This window comes from Vipera ursinii, assembly GCF_947247035.1.
Source record: "Vipera ursinii genome assembly, chromosome: 3".
NCBI lineage: Eukaryota > Metazoa > Chordata > Lepidosauria > Squamata > Viperidae > Vipera > Vipera ursinii.
Genome location: NC_139516.1, coordinates 7,329,924 through 7,348,569, shown reverse-complemented (window position 1 = coordinate 7,348,569; position 18,646 = coordinate 7,329,924). Strand labels below are relative to the sequence as shown.

General features: G+C 48.2%; 1 protein-coding gene across 1 annotated transcript in view; it reads right to left on the bottom strand.

The window, feature by feature from the left end:
• Nucleotides 1–18,646, bottom strand: part of NKAIN4 (sodium/potassium transporting ATPase interacting 4) — a 113,423-nt gene that overhangs the window by 43,888 nt on the left and 50,889 nt on the right. The gene's annotated exons all lie outside the window — the stretch shown is intronic.

The window sequence follows — 18,646 nt, the reverse complement described above, 5'->3', positions numbered from 1 at the left end:
TGGCTAAGGCGGGATTAGAACTCACTATCTGGTGGTGATTGTGCCAAAGCCATCCAATTAGCTTTCCTGGTTAAAGCAGGACTAGAACTCACCATCTCCTGGTGATTGGCCCAAAGTCATCCAGCCAATCTTTTTTTAAAAAAACCTCCAATATTGGAGAACCTACAACTTCTGAAGACAAGCCATTCACAACTGTTGCAGCAATGTTTTTTTCACACTTATGACCTTGCAGCTTCCCCATGGTGACCTGATCAAAATTCAGACCCTTGGCAACTGACTTGTATTTATGATGGCTGTCATGTCCTGGGATCATGTGGATCACCTTTTGCAGCTCTCTGACAAGCAAAGTCAAGGTTCACTTGACGGCCGTGATACCAACTTAAACAACTGCAGTGATTCACTTAACAAGGGTGGCTAGAAAGGGTGCACATGCACTTGGTAGAAGTAGGGTTTTGCTTAATCTACTTTACTTGATCTCATTTTTATGGATTAAGCAGGAAAAAGGAGGGTTGAGGAGGAGGAGGAGGAGGAGGAGGAGGAGGAGGAAAGGAGGAGGACCCTAAAGAGGACTTACATTTTAACTACTGTGTAATTATATTCACATAAGCAGGTTAGGATTAAGGCTAAAATGAGACTGTGGATTTGTAGAATTGTGGATTTTTTTTCTCTTTGCAGGAAGTGAGAACTGAGCCACTGACTACACCCAAGCAGGATGTATCAGATTAAGGAGTTACAACACACGAACAGGCTTAGAGATTAAGGAGTCACAACACATGGACCGGCACACAATCATAGTTTCAACAACACATACTTTCAGCATCATAGATTAAAAAAAAGGCAATAAGAAAAATTAAGAAAAAGCCACAGATAGATAGATAGATAGATAGATAGATAGATAGATAGATAGATAGATAGATGATAGATAGATAGATGATAGATAGATAGATAGATAGATAGATAGATAGATAGATAGATAGATAGATAGATGTAGACCAGACATGTCAAACACAAGGCCCGGGGGCCGGATCCGGCCCGTGAAGTGGTTTCATGCGGCCCACGAAGCCATCCTGGAAACAGTGAGGGAACGGCCCCCACTGCCTCGGCCCTGGCCCAGAGACCCTCCTTCTGCCAGAGACCCTCAGATCTGTCCCACTCCTGCCCAGGCCCCCCCATAGGCACCCTTGATGCCAACGATGTTGAGCTGGCCACGCCCACCCAATAGGCCATACGCACTCTAGCCACGCCCACCCAGTAGGCCACGCCCACCCAGGCCACACCCACCCGGCCACCTGAGGGCAACCGCAATGCTGATGCGGCCCTCAATGAAATTTTATTTATTTATTTATTTTATTTTAATTCCATTTATATCCCGCCCTTCTCCGAAGACTCAGGGCGGCTTACAAACTTAGCAGTAGCCTTCATTCTATGTATATGCCTGCTTATTAGGGCTTTCACACACACCCCAAGCGGCATTATTACAAAGTCAGCTTAATTGCCCCCAACAATCTGGGTCCTCATTTTACCTACCTCAGAAGGATGGAAGGCTGAGTTTGACACCCCTGATGTAGACTGATGGGATAGAATAGATAGATAGATAGATAGATAGATAGATAGATAGATAGATAGATAGATAGATAGATAGATAGATCGATCCCCAAAATTGGCAAATATACCAGGGGATGAGATACAGTGAGGACAGATAGGACTGACCGGAGTGGGTAAAATAGAACAGGAAGACGAAGGAACAATGGGAAGAAAGAGGGAGACAGGATTAAAATGCAGAAAAGGAGATTCAGGACAATTAGAGCAACTACAGCTAATTAGAACAGGCAAGCCCATCACAGGATCAATGGGTAGAGCGCGAAGTCACTTGGGTTTATAAGTGAACCTTCCACCCCCAATGCTTACTCTGATGACGCTGGCAGTGGACCAGCAAAAGCTAAGACAGTTGATTTTTATGTTTTATAAATGGCTGATTTTATTGTTTTACTGCTTTTAAGCAATAAACAGCTGTTTTACTATTATCCAGAGTTCGAGGATTTTTAAAGTTATTAAGGAGATAGATAGATAGATAGATAGATAGATAGATAGATAGATAGATAGATAGATAGACAGACAGAATACCTGTTATATTTTATTCCTTAATTTTCCATGTGGTTGGACAACTTCCCAGTTGGAACATGTTATAAATAGCATTTTTGTTTACTGGAATAAACCATAATTAGTTAGGAGGATACAACATGCTGAAGCCATAAATTATTATTCACAAGCCACAAAAACTAGGTTTACATATTACTCCAAGCCAAACCCAAACAACCACGGTATGATTTGGTAAACATTTACAGTAATAATACAAAATTAGCCCCATCTGCCTTATTAAAATTAGCCTGCCTGTGCTAAGTTAGGATTTCAAAGGAAAGGATTTTATTTTCTATATTTAGAAATTGTCTTTGTTTACACAGGAAATGTTGACCTGGGAAAGAATTCATATTTGACTAGTCTGGATGACAGCACATTTCAATCAATCAGAATATAGCTGGAAGGGACCTTGGAGGTCTTCTATTCCAACCCCCTTCTCAAGCAGGAGACCCTATACCAGGGGTAGGCAACCTCGGCTCTTTTATGACTCATGGACTTCAACTCTCAGCATAGCTGACTCAGGAATTCTGGAAGTCCACAAGTCATAAAAGAGCCAAGGTTGCCTACCCCTGCCCTATACCATTCCAGACAAATGCCTGTCTAATCCCTTCTTAAACCCCACCCAGTGATGAAGCACCCACAACTTCTGAAAGCAAGCTTCCCACACTTCTTGCGCTGTTTTCCCCTTTAGGATTTTCATCCATGGATATCTTTCCTAGGTTCTCTCTGAGTTTGTTAAAATCAGCTCTTTTGAAGTTTAAGACGTTGTTTGAATTATTTTCTATTAAGCAAGCACGTTTGCATGATATCCAAATCACCTGAAAGTTGTCAGCTAGGTTGGTTAGGAATCTCTTTGATCTCCCACTCGCTGCAGAGTTCGTCTCCCAGATGATATCTGGGTAGTTGAAGTCTCCCATTACTACAGTGGTATGTTTCCTACATAGATTTGTTAGTTGTTTAGCAAAAAGTTCATCTATTTCTCCTCCTTGGTTGGGTGGCTTGTAGTGTACTCCTATAACTGTGTCATTATTTCTTTCCTTTTAGATTGACCCATATGGATTCTAGGAGATAGATAGATAGATAGATAGATAGATAGATAGATAGATAGATAGATAGATAGATAGACACACACACATAACACCCATTGCAAGTAGGGGAACTTATTTTATCAGCTTGATCCTACGGTGCCAGTGGAACAGCCAATAACACGTCTGAATGAGCGCAACTATTTATCCACATTCAACTCTATTCTAGGGCAATAGGAAATTTTATTCTATTTTTATTTATTTTACGTATTTATATCCTGCCTTCATTATACCTAAAATTCCCTCCTTCTCCTATTTTGCACACAACAGCCCTGTGAGCTGAGTTCGTATGGGAGCTAGTTGGGTAATGAAACCTCTGCAAGAAAACAACCAAGCTCAGAGAGCAGCAAGGACCCCACACTCTTCCTCCTCTCCATAACACCCCTTCGACCACCGATGATGTTACCTAGTTGCGCAATGAAATGTCTGTAAGAAAGCAATCAGTTCAGAGAGCACCAAGGGCAGCTCCTCCTCCTCCTCCTCCTCCTCCCTTCCAGCGCTTATGATGTTACCTAGTTGGGTAATGAAATGTCTGCAAGAACATGACCAAGTTCAGAAGGCAACCAGGACCCTACAGTTCAATCCTAAGCTACAAATATTTCGATTTCATGATATGCGAATACCAGTGAAAAGGCAGCATTAAAGTGGCAAGTGGTCTTCTCTAAAGAACAGGATATTTGTCGAAAGAAGCAAGAACAGCTAGATAGAAGGCCATGCAAGAAAGATCAAGATGGCGGACATGCAGGCGGATCTGTTAGGGTGAGCTCTGCAAGTCCCAGAAAACAGGCGTCCCAGGAGCCCCCCAGGGGTGTTTATACCCTCTGTTTTGGGGTGATAGTGATGGCAACGATTTGGCAGTTGGATGGTGTTGGACTGCTGGTCTGCTGATGCTGGTCTGCTGCTTTCTCGGACTGGATGTTCGTGGCGCCTCCCTGCTGCTTCGGGCGTTTTCCGGGCCGTTTCTTGCGGCGTCTGGCGGTTTCGGCGGCCGGTGGCGGCGTTTTCGGCGGTGGAGCGGTGGAGCCGGCGTCTTCGGAGGGTCCCTGGCTGCTGGCGGTCTCGGCGGAGGCGTTTCGGGCCGTTTCGGGCCGCTTTTGTGGTCGGCTTGGTCTGCCTTCGGCTGTGGCGGCTGCGGCGTTCTCGGCTCATTCTGATGGCGACGGCGGCGGCGGCGGCATTGCTCCCGGGCCGCTCTAGGCCTCCTTTGTTATCGACTGCTCCCTAGGTCGTTTGCCCGACCGTTTGCCCGCTCCCGCCTGAGACTTTTCGGCCCGTTTTCCATCGGCGGCAGGAATGGCTGGATCATTCTTGGTTCCGGCGGCGTCCTGGCGGCGGCAGCAATGGCGGCGGTGTCTGCAGCAGCGCTCTGGTGGTGGCAGCAGCCTTGGTGGCTCAGCGGCGACGCTGCACTCAACTTGTCTTCTCCCCTGTTTGCTTTGCTTTTTCCAGATGGCCTGGTACCCTCACTGCTGTTGGTGGCCTCGAAGGTTCCTGGGCTAGCCGGTTAACTCCGGTGGATCCCAATGGAGCCCAGCGGTCCCTTGAAAGACCTATGCTTTCCGTGGCACCTGTTGTGATTTTGGTCGGTGCCATTGGATTTTTGGACCTAAAAGAGTTAGACTTAGCTGATTACAATCTGGTAGGCCCCAATGACTGCAGAATTGAGGGCCCATGGAGTTGTGGCCATGAACAATCTTCTGGAAAGGCAGAGCAACGGAGGACTCGGTTATTTAGCAGTGCAGACTTTGATGGCGTATTATGATGGATTATGATACTATTATATCTCTGCCTTCGGACTGTTGCTTATTGTCATCCATATATCATCCCCAAAGGATTCAGAGTTCCCTGGGTACTAGCCACCGTGAGAGGGTGGCTTGAACTTACATCTGCTGCCCCTAGAGGTGAGAGCTCTAGGGGACATGCTATACCCAGGATGGGTGTTTCGGACCACTCCCCCAGGAATAGGCTTTGCGACTGTCGTGAGAGGACGGTGGTTGGCCTGTCCTGGGGTTGCACCCAGCTGAGTGGCAGCGGCTGGGTGGAGGCTCGGGACACCTATTTGTCCTCTGCTTAGACCCTCCTTAATTAATTGACTATGGACTGCCTGTATCTGGACTGCTCTTATGCCTTGTTTTAGGTATTCCTCTACGGACTTGCTCGCCCTCAGGGGTGCTCCCCCTTCCTGGGGGCGACCCGCCTTTCCAGCCGAGCACAATCTCGAGGAAGGGCCCACTTATTGGGACCCTGAGAGATGGCTGGGCACGGGTATGGGCCTCCGACGTAAACCTAACAAGAGGCCCCTGGTTTGTTTTTTGTCAAAAATTTTTCGGGGGTTAGGGAGGAGGGAGGGTTCTTCTTTTGGTTGTTTGGACGAGGGGGGCAGTCCAACAACCTCTGTTCAGGCCAGTGCCGAGGCGGATCGCGGGGGGGAGGAGCGGGGGTCGGTCGCTTCTGGGGCTCCAGGGCCAGTCGTGGGATTACCCATTCCCACGACGTTAGGGAATGGCAGCAGGTGTAGGAACAGAGGGCCGTATCGATCTCAGGGAAGGTCTCTCCGCTGCTTACAAGCGGTGAGGCACTCCGACCCTCTGGTTCCGCCCCGAGGTCCCGGGAGTGAGGATGTGCAGCCTCCTGAGCTCCGGCTGGTGTACTTGAATGCCAGGTCGGTCGTTAACAAAGCTCCTCTTGTCCGTGACTTGGTCGAGGGTGAGCAGGCGGACCTGGCTTGCATCACGGAAACTTGGTTGGGCCCAGAGGGCGGCATTCCTCTGGTTGATCTTTGCCCACCAGGTTTCCGGGTGCTGCACCGGCCTCGGGCTCAGGGTAGGGGTGGGGGAGTGGCCGCTGTTATGAGGGAGACCTTGTGCCCACGGGAGGCCACCGTTCCCCAGATAGTCGGGTGTGAGTCTCTCTTTTTGAGATGCGGCCCTGGTGCGCAGTTGGGCTTGCTGCTGGTGTACCTTTCGCCTAGTCACGCAGCAGCAGCCCTGCCTGAGCTTCTCGATGTCCTCTCTGGGTTGGTGATTGAGTTCCCGAAACTTATGGTTTTGGGGGACTTCAATCTACCATCTCTGGGAGGATCATCTGAGTTGGCTCGGGAGTTCATGGCTTCCATGACGGCCATGGACCTGACGCAAGTAATTTCGGGACCGACTCATGAGGGAGGCCACACCCTTGACCTAGTTTTCTTATCTGGACGGTGGTTAGATGATCTTGGTGGGGGCTCCCCAATTGTTATGCCCCTGTCATGGACCGATCATCATCTCCTGCGGCTGATCTTCCGTTTTGCCACCCCCCGCCGTGGGTGTGTGGAACCTATCAAGTGGTACCGCCCCAGACGCTTAATGGATCCCCAGAGGTTCCAGGCGGCGCTGGGGTCCCCACCTGCCTCCCTTGCTCACAGCTCGGCAGACGCCTTAGTGGAAGCCTGGGAAAGGGCAGCCACTGAGGCTCTTGACCGAGTTGTACCCCTGCGGCCCCTGACCCGGTGCAGATCCCGTCGAGCCCCATGGTTCTCCGTGGAGCTCCGGGAGATGAAGCGTCGGAGACGGGGCCTAGAGAGCGGTTGGAGATCCAGCCGATCCGAATCCGATCGATTGCGACTAAGAACCTATACTAGGTCTTATCTCGCTGCGATAAGGGAGGCGAGGTCTAACCGCCACCCTTATCGCGTCCGCAGATAATCGCCCGGCCGCCCTGTTTAGGGTGACTCGCTCCCTCCTGAATCAGGAGGTGAGGGAGGATCCCTTGCAGGGTCGTGCCGAGGAGTTTAACCAGCATCTGTCGGACAAAATCGCTCGGATTCGGACCGGTCTGGACTCTGACTGGGCAGAGTCTGTCGAGCAGGACACGGGCGGTCTTGTCGATATCACCTGGGAGGAGTTTGATTCTGTGACTCCGGAGGAAGTGGACAGGATCATGGGGAGGCTGAGCACCACCACATGTTTATTGGACCCGTGCCCTTCCTGGCTGGTTTATGCAGCCCGGGAGAGGACACGTAGCTGGTTCCAGGCAGTTATATTGGCCTCTTTGAGTGAGGGTAGCTTCCCCGCCGTCTTGAAAGAGGCGGTGGTGAGGCCTCTCCTCAAGAAGCCTGCCTTGGACCCAGCTATATTGAACAACTTTCGTCCTGTCTCCAACCTTCGCTTTCTTGCGAAGGTTGTTGAGAGTGTGGTGGCACATCAGCTCCCTCTGGTCCTGGATGAAGCGGATTATCTAGACCCGTACCAATCGGGTTTCAGGCCCGGGTACAGCACGGAGATGGCATTGGTCGCGCTGGTGAATGATCTCTGGAGGGCTCGGGACAGGGGGCATTCCTCTGTCCTGGTCCTATTAGACCTCTCAGCGGCTTTCGATACCATCGACCATGGTATCTTGCTGCGGCGTCTCGGGGGATTGGGAGTGGGAGGCACGGTTTTGCAGTGGTTCTCCTCCTATCTCCAGGGACGCTCGCAGTCGGTGTTGGCAGGAGGGCAGAGGTCGACCGCGAGGTCTCTCATTTGTGGAGTTCCTCAGGGGTCGGTCCTCTCGCCTCTCCTGTTTAACATCTATATGAAACCGCTGGGTGAGATCATTCGTGGTTTTGGAGTTGGGTATCATCAGTATGCTGATGATACCCAGCTTTTCTTTTCGACCCCAAACCACCCCAGTGATGCCCTCGCCGTGATGTCCCGCTGCCTGGAGGCGGTTCGGGTCTGGATGGGGAGGAACAGACTTCAACTCAACCCCGACAAGACCGAGTGGCTTTGCATACCTTCATCCCGGGTTTATTCGGACATTCCACCTCTCGCTATGGGGGGCGAATTATTACCCCCCGTAGATAGGGCTCGCAACTTGGGAGTCCTCCTAGATTCACGGCTCACCCTAGAAGACCATATAGGAGCTGTGACTAGGGGGGCTTTCGCCCAGGTTCGCCTGGTGCGCCAGTTGCGGCCCTATCTAAGCCGGGATGATCTATGCACGGTCACTCACGCGCTCGTGACCTCTCGACTAGACTACTGCAACGCTCTCTACATGGGGCTGCCCTTGAGGACCACCCGGAGGCTCCAACTGGCACAGAATGCAGCCGCGAGAGTTGTGTCGGGAGTTTCCCGATACTCCCATGTCACACCTCTGCTCCGTGAGCTGCATTGGCTGCCAGTTGTCTTCTGGGTGAGATTCAAGGTACTAGTAATGGTATTTAAAGCCCTACATGGCAGGGGGCCGGAGTACCTTAGGGAACACCTGCTGCCGGCGTCAACTTCCCTCCGCCCTGTGCGCTCCCACAGAGAGGGACTCCTCAGGGTGCCACCGGTCAGAGAATGTAGATTGGTGGCCCCCAGGGGGAGGGCCTTCTCTGTGGGCGCCCCGGAGTTATGGAACCAGTTACCGGTTGAGCTCCGGACGGCACCCGATCTTCGCTCCTTTCGCCGCGATCTGAAAACATACCTGTTCGAACAAGCCGGCCTGGCCTGAGGGTGGGATTGCTGGGGTTTTTATTATCATTTTATTGGGGGTTTTATTAATGTATTTATTGTTTTTTATGGGCATGTATTTAATTACTTTTTAATTTTTGTAACTTTATGTTTTATTCTTGCCCTGTACACCGCCCTGAGTCCTTCGGGAGAAGGGCGGTATAGAAATATTAATAAATTAAATTAAATTAAATGTTTTTGACCTTTTTGGTTCCACGGAAGAAGGTTAGGAGAAATTTGGCTGTAAGTTGAATGCAGTCATCATGCAGCATTTGAGGAAAGAGTGAATGTGTAAAGAGGAAAGGGAAGTAAGTGTGACTGGATGGCCTTGATAAGAATCCCCAAAAGAGAGAGGTGTGAAGTTCAAAAAACAACAACAAACGGAAGTGTTTTTATGGGATGTGATAAAAGCCAGGGTGACATCCAACGATAGCAAAACAATGGGAAAATATAGTGAACAGTGCTGGAGATCTAATTAGATTACTTTGCTTTTTGGCCTTTAATGTATTTATTTCGCTTATTACTTCTTTTTCGGAACTTTGCTGATTATTGCCCATCATGCTGAAAGAGAATAATAGCATGATGGATATTTATTATTTATTTGATTTTTACCCCAACTTTATCACTTTATAAGTAACTCAAGGCGCTGAACATAGCTAATATTCCTTATTCTTCCTCTTTTCACCGGCAGAACCTTTGGAGGCGGACTGAGCTGAGAGAGAAAGACTAGCTCAAAGTCACCCAGTTGGCTTTCACGGCTAAGGCGGGGATTGGCCCAAAGTCACTCACGCAGGCTTAATGTCTAAGGTAGGACTAGAACTCACAGTCTCCTGGGGATTGGCCCAAATCCACCCAGCTGGCTTTCCTGCCTAAGGCGGGACTAGAATTCACTATCTCCTGGGGATTTTATTTTTATTTTTATTTTTTTTAATTTTAATTCCATTTATATCCCGCCCTTCTCCGAAGACTCAGGGCGGCTTACAAGCTTAGCAGTAGCCTTCATTCTATGTATATGCCTGCTTATTAGGGCTTTCACACACACCCCAAACAGCATTATTACAAAGTCAGCTTAATTGCCCCCAACAATCTGGGTCCTCATTTTACCTACCTCGGAAGGATGGAAGGCTGAGTCAACCTTGAGCCTGGTGGGATGCGAACCTGCACTAATTGCAGGCAGCTGGTGTTACTTAAGGAGGCATTAGCCCACTGCTCCACCTGGGCTCTTGATGGGCTCTTGATGGGCTCTTGGCCCAAAGTCATGCAGCTGTCTTTCATGCCTAAAGCAGGACTAGAACTTGCATCAGAAAAGAACTGGAAGGGACCTTGGAGGTCTTCTAGCCCAGCCCCCTGCTCAAGCAGGAGATCCTATTCCAGGGGTGTCAAACTGCCGGCCTGCGGGCCGGATGCATCACGAGGAAACTGCGTCCACCCCATTGCCGGCAATAGGGAAAAAGCTCTGAGACGTCACGTGATGTCGTGAGTTTGACATGTCTGTCCTATACCATTTCAGACAAGCGACTGTCCAGTCTCTTCTTAAAAACCTCCAGTGATGAAGCATCCACAACGTCTGAAGGCAAGTTGTTCCACTGGTTGATTGTTCTCGCTGTTAGGAATTAAGGAGAAACTCCTGCTTGAGCAGGGGGCTGGACTAGAAGACCTGCAAGGTCCCTTCCAGCTGTATTCTGATTCAATTACTATTCCTTCTCTAGGCATGAACCTGATCTCCTGGTGACTGGCCCAAATTTAGCTAGCCAACTTTTCTGCCTAAGGCGGGACTAGAATTCACTGTCTCCTGGGGATTGGCCCAAAGTCACCTAGCTGGCTTTCATGGCTAAAGCAGGACTTATGATCTCCTGTTTTCTAGCCTGGTGATGCCTTAACCACTAGGCCAAATGGGCTCAAGCATACGAACACTCTGCAATGGAAGAAGTGCCGGCCTGCCCCATTTTTGCATAACCGCATTGCCGATATATGCTCTAGGGATCTAAGCCACGACGGCTGAGCCCGTCCACCTGCAGACCGCACATGCAAAACCTTAAAACGGTGAAAGGATTATGCGTCCGATTAACACATTTGAATATTTTCTGCCTAACACGCAGACAATGAGGGCACGCCAGGCGAGGCCTCTCCTTTGGGAAATTGCAATGCAAATATTTCTCCTCTTTGCAGGGACAGACGGAAGAGGCCGCGAGGCAGATGGGCTTCCACGCTCAGCAGCCTCCCTTCGTTATCAAAGAAAGGCATGGTTAGGCCCCTTCAGATGAATTCAGTCTGGGGAGACCAGATCTGAGAAGAGCTTGAAGGCAGAATAATTTTGCATGTTTGAAGAGGCAAAAAATGTATTATTAACCAGGAGGAAGGGGGCAGTCTTTATATTTCTATATCTTTTAGCTACATGTTCTGAGGAACCATTTCTCACTGAGCTACCAAGAAAATTGCAGGTGTTAACAGAATAACAGAGTGGGAAGGGGCCTTGGAGGTCTTCTAGTCCAACCCTCTGCTCAAGCTGGAGACCCCCCCTACCATTTCAGACAATAGCAACCCATGGTTGCTATTTATTAAATTTATATGCTGCCCTATCTCACTGTCCGAAGCAATATAGCTGGTCCTTGACTGACGACCATCACTGAACCCAAAATTTCTGTGGCTAAGTGAGACAGTTGTTAAGTGTGTTTTGCCTCATTTTACAATCTTTTTCATGCCACGAGTATTAAGTGAATCACTGTGGTTATTACGTGAGCGACACAGTCGTTACGTGAATCTGATCTCCCCATTGACTTTGCTTGTCAGAAGGTCACAAAAGGTGATCACGGGACCCTGGGACACTGCAACCGTTGTAAATACATGTCAGTTGCCAAACATCCAAATTTTGATCACATGACCACGGTAGTGCTGCAATGGTCATAAGTGTGAAAACCAGTCACAAGTCACTCCAAAGCGCCCGAAGGCAGGACAAGAAGCAATGGATGGAAATTAATCAAAGAGAGAAGCAACCTTGAACTAAGGACAAACTTTCTAACAGTGAGAACAATTAACCAGTGGAACAACCTGCCTCCAGAAGCTCTGAATGCTCCAACACTGGAAGCTTTTAACAAGAGACTGGACAGCCATTTGTCTGAAATGGTGTAGGGTTTCCTGCCTGAGCAGGGGGTTGGACTAGAGGACCTCCAAGGTCCCTTCCAACTATGTTAATCCGTTCTATATGAATTACACTTTTTACAGTGCCTTTATAACTTGGTCACTAAATGGTCACTAAATGAATGGCTGCATATTGAGGACTGCCTGTATTCCAGGGTGCTTACCTGAGTTTTGAAAATTTCCACCAGATTTTAGCAGATCAAGGAGAGGTTGCAACATGTTGCTAGATTAAAGAACGGGTTCAGGATGTTTTGAAGCAGACATGTCAAACACAAGGCCTGGGGGCCGGATCCGGCCTGCGAAGTGGTTTCATGTGGCCCGCGAAGCCATCCTGGAAACAGTGAGGAAACGGCCCCCGCTGCCTTGGCCCTGGCCCAGAGACCCTCCTTCTGCCAGGCCCCCATAGGCACCCTTCATGCGAACGATGTAGAGCTGGCCACGCCCACCTAGTAGGCCACGCCCACCCTGGCCATACCCACCCGGCCCCGTGAGGGTAACCGCAATGCTGATGCGGCCCTCAATGAAATTGAGTTTGACACCCCTGTTTTGAAGGAAGGATGTCAGTGGCTGAGGGGTAGATCTCTAGCTTCAGGATCAGGAATACATCATGTAAACATAGACCAGAAGACCTCCCCATAAGTCCATATTGTTGTAAAAGCAGCAAACCCGGAGCCGTGGTGACACAGTGGTTAACAAACTCTGCACACTGCCTGAAGTTCGATCCTGATCGGGCTCAAGGTCGGTAAAATGAGGACCCTGACATTGTAAACTGGCCAGAGGGTGCTATAAAGCACTATGGCGTGATATATAAGCCTAAATGCTATGGAATGGGAAAACTCACCATGGCTGTCTTCCTGCGGACAACCCGCTGTGGGGCAACTCGGGGGACAATTCAACAAATACAAAAGTTTAATTAATTTCAACAGAACCGTGGCCAATAAGAATAAAGTCGATCCAGAAGTAACGAGAGTGACAATAATTTTGACGAAAACGTGGTCACCCATAATAAAAGTACCCGAATGTAATGATTTATACAGCGTTGAATTGTCCCATGGTGAGTTGCGGTGAGTTGCCCGTGGCGAGTTGTCCTACCTAGACCCTAAGTGCTATTAGCTATTCCTAAACCTGCTTCTTCCAAAGAGAATCAGAGCCCGTCATGGTTTCAGAAGGGAGAGGGAATAAATTATATCCCCCATCGCGGTCCGCAGAGGCTGCTCTGATCCTCATTTGCTGCTTCTCACCCATAATTCCGCCTCTTGGTTGCTCTTCAGTTGGGTATCAGAGTCCAGATGGGGTCAAAGACGCAATCTGGAGCTAGCAGTAGTAGAAGCCGTAATAATGAGCATCCCCAAGGGAGGATCGCCTTGCAGTGCAAAACTGCCATCCTAACACTCAGGACGGAGAGAAATGAAGAGATGGGGAGGAGAAGTAAAGCTGAGGGCAAACATGAAACGCATAAAGGCAGTAATGGTCTTCCCAGTTGCAATGTATGGCTGTGAAAGTTGGACCGTAAGAAAGGCTGAGCGCCAAAGAATTGAGGCCTTTGAACTCTGGTGCTGGAGAAGACTCCTGCGAGTCCCTTGGACTGCAAGGCGATCAAACCGGTCAGTCCTAGAGGAGATCAACCCTGACTGCTCTTTAGAAGGCCAGACACTGAAGCCGAAACTCAAATACTTTGGCCACCTAATGAGAAGGAATGACTCACTGGAGAAGAGCCTCATGCTGGGAAAGGTTGAGGGCAAGAGAAGAAGGGGACGACAGAGAATGAGGTGGCTGGATGGAGTCACTGAAGCAGGAGGCGTGAGCCTAAATGGACTCCAGAAGATGGTAGAGGACAGGAAGGCCTGGAGGAATGTTGTCCATGGGGTCGCGATGGGTCGGACACGACTTCGCAACAACAACAAAGCACCACTGAGAGATTTTCAAGGTAGGGTATGCAGGTAGTCCTCGACTTACAAGCCCAGAATTCCTAAGTGAGAAATTTCCTAAGTGAGTTTTGCCTCACTTTACAACTTTTCTTGCCACAGTTGTTAAGTGAATCACTGCAGTTGTTAAATGAGTAACACGGCTTGTTAAGTAGACCCGTATGCCCCTGTTGACTTTGCTTGTCAGAAGGTTGCAAAAGAGGATCGCATGATCCCCGGACACTGCGACCGTCATAAATATGAACCAAGCCTTTGAATGTAAATCATGTGACCGTAGGGATGCTGCAGTGGTCATAAGTGTGAAAAATGGTCATGTCATTTTTTTCCAGTGCCGCTGTAACTTCGAAAGGTCACTAAATGAACTGTTGTAAGTTGAGGGCTGCCTGTAGTCCTAAAAAAACAGTAGATGGGCTACTGAAATAGGCTCTGCACGGTCCTGCTTCTGGAGACTACCCAACGGCTACACAGAGTGCAGCTAAACATGGGTGTTACACCTGAGTTCCTAGTCCCTATCAGCTTCCGAGTACAGGTAGTCCTCAACTTACAACCATTCATTGAGTGACTTATGACCCTTTTTCAAACTTAACACTGTTGCAGCCTCCCCGTGGCCACATGATCAAAATCCAGACACGTGGCAATTGGCTCGTATTTATGACGACTGGAGGGTGATCCTTTTTTGCGACCTTCTGACCAGCAAAGTTAAAGGAGAAGCCAGATTCACTTAACAACCATGTTATTAGCTTAACAACGGCAGTGATTCACTGAACAACTGTGTCAAGAAAGGTCGTAAACTGGGGGGAAATTCTCTTAACAATTTTTCTCACTTCGCAACAGAAAGTTTGGACTCAGTTGTGGCTGTAAGTCAAGGACTATCTGTACACTGTACATGCAGAGCGTAAGAGTCCCTCGACGGGCAAGATGCTGTCCATAGGTGTGAAACAATAAAGAACTCAGCTTGGAGGATTCACACCTGTCATCCTTAGTTTGGGGTGTGTGTGACAATTGGAGACGTTAAGTCACAGTTCATAAGATTTATTGCTCACGGCTACACACAAGACTCCAGTCAACTAAAGTTCAATACTAAATTGGCACCAGATGAGAATCAACAGAATTTAGACTGTTTGTGGGAACGTACCGATTCTAAGCTGATGATGTGCTTAATTTCACCCCCTCCCCACAGCTCTGCCTGCTCTTCTCCTATGGATGGAAACATAATGTAAAACATAACGTAACATAGGGGAAAGCAAGGTTTTACACTTAGACTAGAAAATTCAAAAGTACAGGCACAGACTGGCTCAATAGTACAAACTGCAAGAGGGATCTTGGAGTCTTGGTGGACAACCATTTGGCTTGGGTCCGGGATATCTGAGGGAACACCTGCTGCCGGCATCAAGTTCCCTTCATCCAGTGCGCTCCCACAGGGAGGGTCTTCTCAGGGTGCCACCGGTAAGAGACTGCCGGCGGGTAACACCCAGGGATAGGGCCTTCTCAGTGGGGGCGCCTGCCCTTTGGAACCAGCTGCCAGTGGAGCTGAGGACTGCCCCCAACCTCCGTTCATTCCGCCGGGGCCTGAAGACCTGGCTCTTCGAGCTCTCTGGCCCAGGCTGAGGATTAATCTTATTTTAACTGGGGTTTTATTTAGACAGGGACACATATAATTTTTTTTAAAATTTGTTTTTAACTTTTGTATTTTGGTTTTTTAATCACCCTGTAAACCGCCCTGAGTCCTTCGGGAAAGGGCGGTATATAAATGTAATAAAATAAAATAAATAAATAAATTTAGAGATCAGCTAACAGAGTGCGGCAGCAGCCAAAAAGGCCAACACAATTCTAGGCAGCATTAATAGAAGGATGGAATCAAGGTTCACATGAAGCAGTAGTACTGCTGTACAAAGTTGTGGGAAGACCACAGTTTGAATACTGCATCCAGTTTTGGTCACCCCAATACAAAAAAAGATGCTGAGACTTTGGAAAGAGTTCCGAGAAGAGCAATACAAATCATTAGGGGGCTGGAGGCTAAAACATATGAAGAATGACTTCAGGAACTGGGTATTCCTAATCTAGCAAAAAGAAGGACCAGGGGTGACATGATAGCAGTCTTCCAGTACTTGAAGAGCTGCCACAAGGAAGGGAGGGGGCAACTTATTTTCCAAAGCACCTGAAGGCAGCAGAAGAAGCAACGGATGGAAACTAACCAAGGAGAGAAGCAACCTGGAACTAAGGAGAAACTTCTGTACAGTGAGGACAATTAACCAGTGGAATGGCTTGCCTTCAGAAGTTGTGGGTGCTCCATCACTGGTTTTTTTTTAAAAAAGAGACTGGACAGCCATCTATCAGAAATAGTATAGGTCTCCTATGAGAGCAGGGGTTGGACTAGATGACCTCCAAGTCCTTTCCAACTCTATTACTGTTACTGCTGCTGAGATCCATGCAGATGTTTAAAGACTAATGACCTACAATCAGAGATTTGAGGCGGCAGTAGAATGAAAATGTGGATGCAGCTCTTCCGAGGAGGCCATTATAGGATTCCTCTCCACATCCTGAGCCAGAGGACTGAGAAGAGATTTTAATTTCTCTCCCACCTCCTCCTCCTCCTCCTCCTCCTCTTTTTCCATCGGGATTGTTATGTACTGGGCTCTTGTGATACACCACCTGGGTTGCTGGAGCAGCTAACGGCTCTCCAGCAACCCAGACTAACTGTCTCCTCTCCTGCAATTGGCTAGCCCCAGGCGGCAATGGTTGGTTCAAACCTATTGGCTGCCACCTAGGGGCTAGACTATATATTGCGGCTGGTTGCAGCTGTTGCCTCAGTACAGTTCCAGCAAGAAATAAAAATATGAGTTATCCTGTACTCAGCCTCGCGTCGTCATTCCTGCACCCAAGAACCCACAATTTAACAGGGATCATCACCTGTTTGCACGGAAAAGGACACCCGTTCCCGCCAGCTAGCACATCAACAACTCCATCTTTTCTGCCTCACTGCACTTCCTTGCATTTTGTCACTATATATTAACCTTCGGCTGACAAAGACAGATCAGCCCAGCTCTACATTGCCACGGGGAAAAATAAATAAAGAAATGTGGAAGTTAGGAGCAGAGAGGTGGATTTTTCTATATATGCCTTTGCCCTTCGACATTTAGAGACCAGGATACATTTTCCCTTCAGTGTTGTTGAGAACAGATTGTGTACCAGTTGCCTGATTTAGAACAAGATCCAGCAAAGAAGATGACCTATGTTACTCTTTCTGGATTGCCAGGATGTTCTTTATTGGGATTTTTGGCCCTCGTTCCTTGCATAAATTCTGCTTACTTTGGAAGGCTTCAATTTGAAAAGAAAGATTTGGGAAAACACACACACACACACACACACACTATTTTCTATCCTCTCCAACATCAGTGAGCCTAAAGGACAGTGTGAATTTGTACGTGCAGATAGTCTTGGACATACAGCCACAATTGGGCCTAAATTTTTGTGGCTAAGAGAAAGAGTTGTTAGCTTAATTTTGCCCCGTTTTATGACCTTTCTTGCCGCCACTGTTAAGTGAATCACTGCAATTGTTAAGTTTGTAACAGGGTTGTTAAGCGGATCTATCTTCCCCATTGACTTTGCTTGTCAGAAGGTCGCAAAAGGGGATCACATGACCCCGGGACACTGCAACCGTCATAAATACGAGTCAGTTGCCAAGCAGCCGAATTCTGATTACTTGACCATGGGGATGCTGCAACGGTCACTGCCTTTGTAACTTCGAACAGTCATTAAAGAAATGGCTGCGAGTTGAGGACCACCTGTACCTCTGGGGAATCAACTTTAAGTCAGCAACCAATGCCAGAATGTTCAACATTCTTTCCAACATTCCATCCGAGTCTTAAGTCATTTCATTTTGGTAGAATTTTGATATAGTACCATATGTAGGGCACATACAAAAAGAGGAGAAGGTCAGAGGACACGAGGCAGACCCAGGAGATGATGGAGAGACAACATCAAAATCACGCCACAACAACATCAATTAACAATGATTGAGGCCACCCGAAGTGCAAGAATCAGAACTTTGGTGGCTCAGTGGGTTAGGACGCTGAACTTGTCGATCGGAAGGTCGGCAGTTTGGCGGGTCGAATCCCGAGTGCCGCGTAGCAGAGTGAGCGCCTGTTACTCGTCCCAGCTTCTGTCCACCTAGCAGTTCGAAAGCACGTAAAAAGGCAAGTAGAAAAATAGGGACCACTATGGTGGGAAGGTAACAGCGTTCCATGTGCCCTTGGCGTCTAGTCATGCCGGCCACATGACCACAGAGACGTCCTCGGACAAGCGCTGGCTCTTCGGCTTTGAAACGGAGATGAGCACCGGCCCCTAGAGTCGGAAACGACTAGCACGCATGTGCGGGGGAACCTTTACCTTTACCTTTACCTGACAGGAGAAGGAGGAGGAGGAAGAGGAGGAGGAAGAAGAGGAGGAAGAGAGAGGAGGAGGAGGAGGATTCCACATTCTAAGCTGCATGAAACAGAATGAAATCCCATCAAAACTGTTAACATCCTAAATTTATTTTATTGAATATTTCCACTGCTTAGGAAATCCTGAATTTTAGCATTCCAGAGAGCCATAGAGGAAGAATAGCTATTTTTCCTGGAGTAATCCAATACTGGCAATCAACTGCAATGCTCAGAATCCTTCGGGAGAAGCCAACTACAACAAAGGCCTCAAATATTGGGAAGGTCTGTTTTCAGTCTGCACCAACTCCCAGTGTGTAAGGCTAATATTGTGGAAATTGATTTGCAACTGTCACGGAACTCAACTCTCTCTCTAGATGTGTAGCTGAATATTTACTTTGTTTTTCTAAGCTGTTTCTTAGACAGTTCTTCATCGCCAAAACAACTCTTAACACCCTTTATTTAAATCTAACCTTGAAAAAACT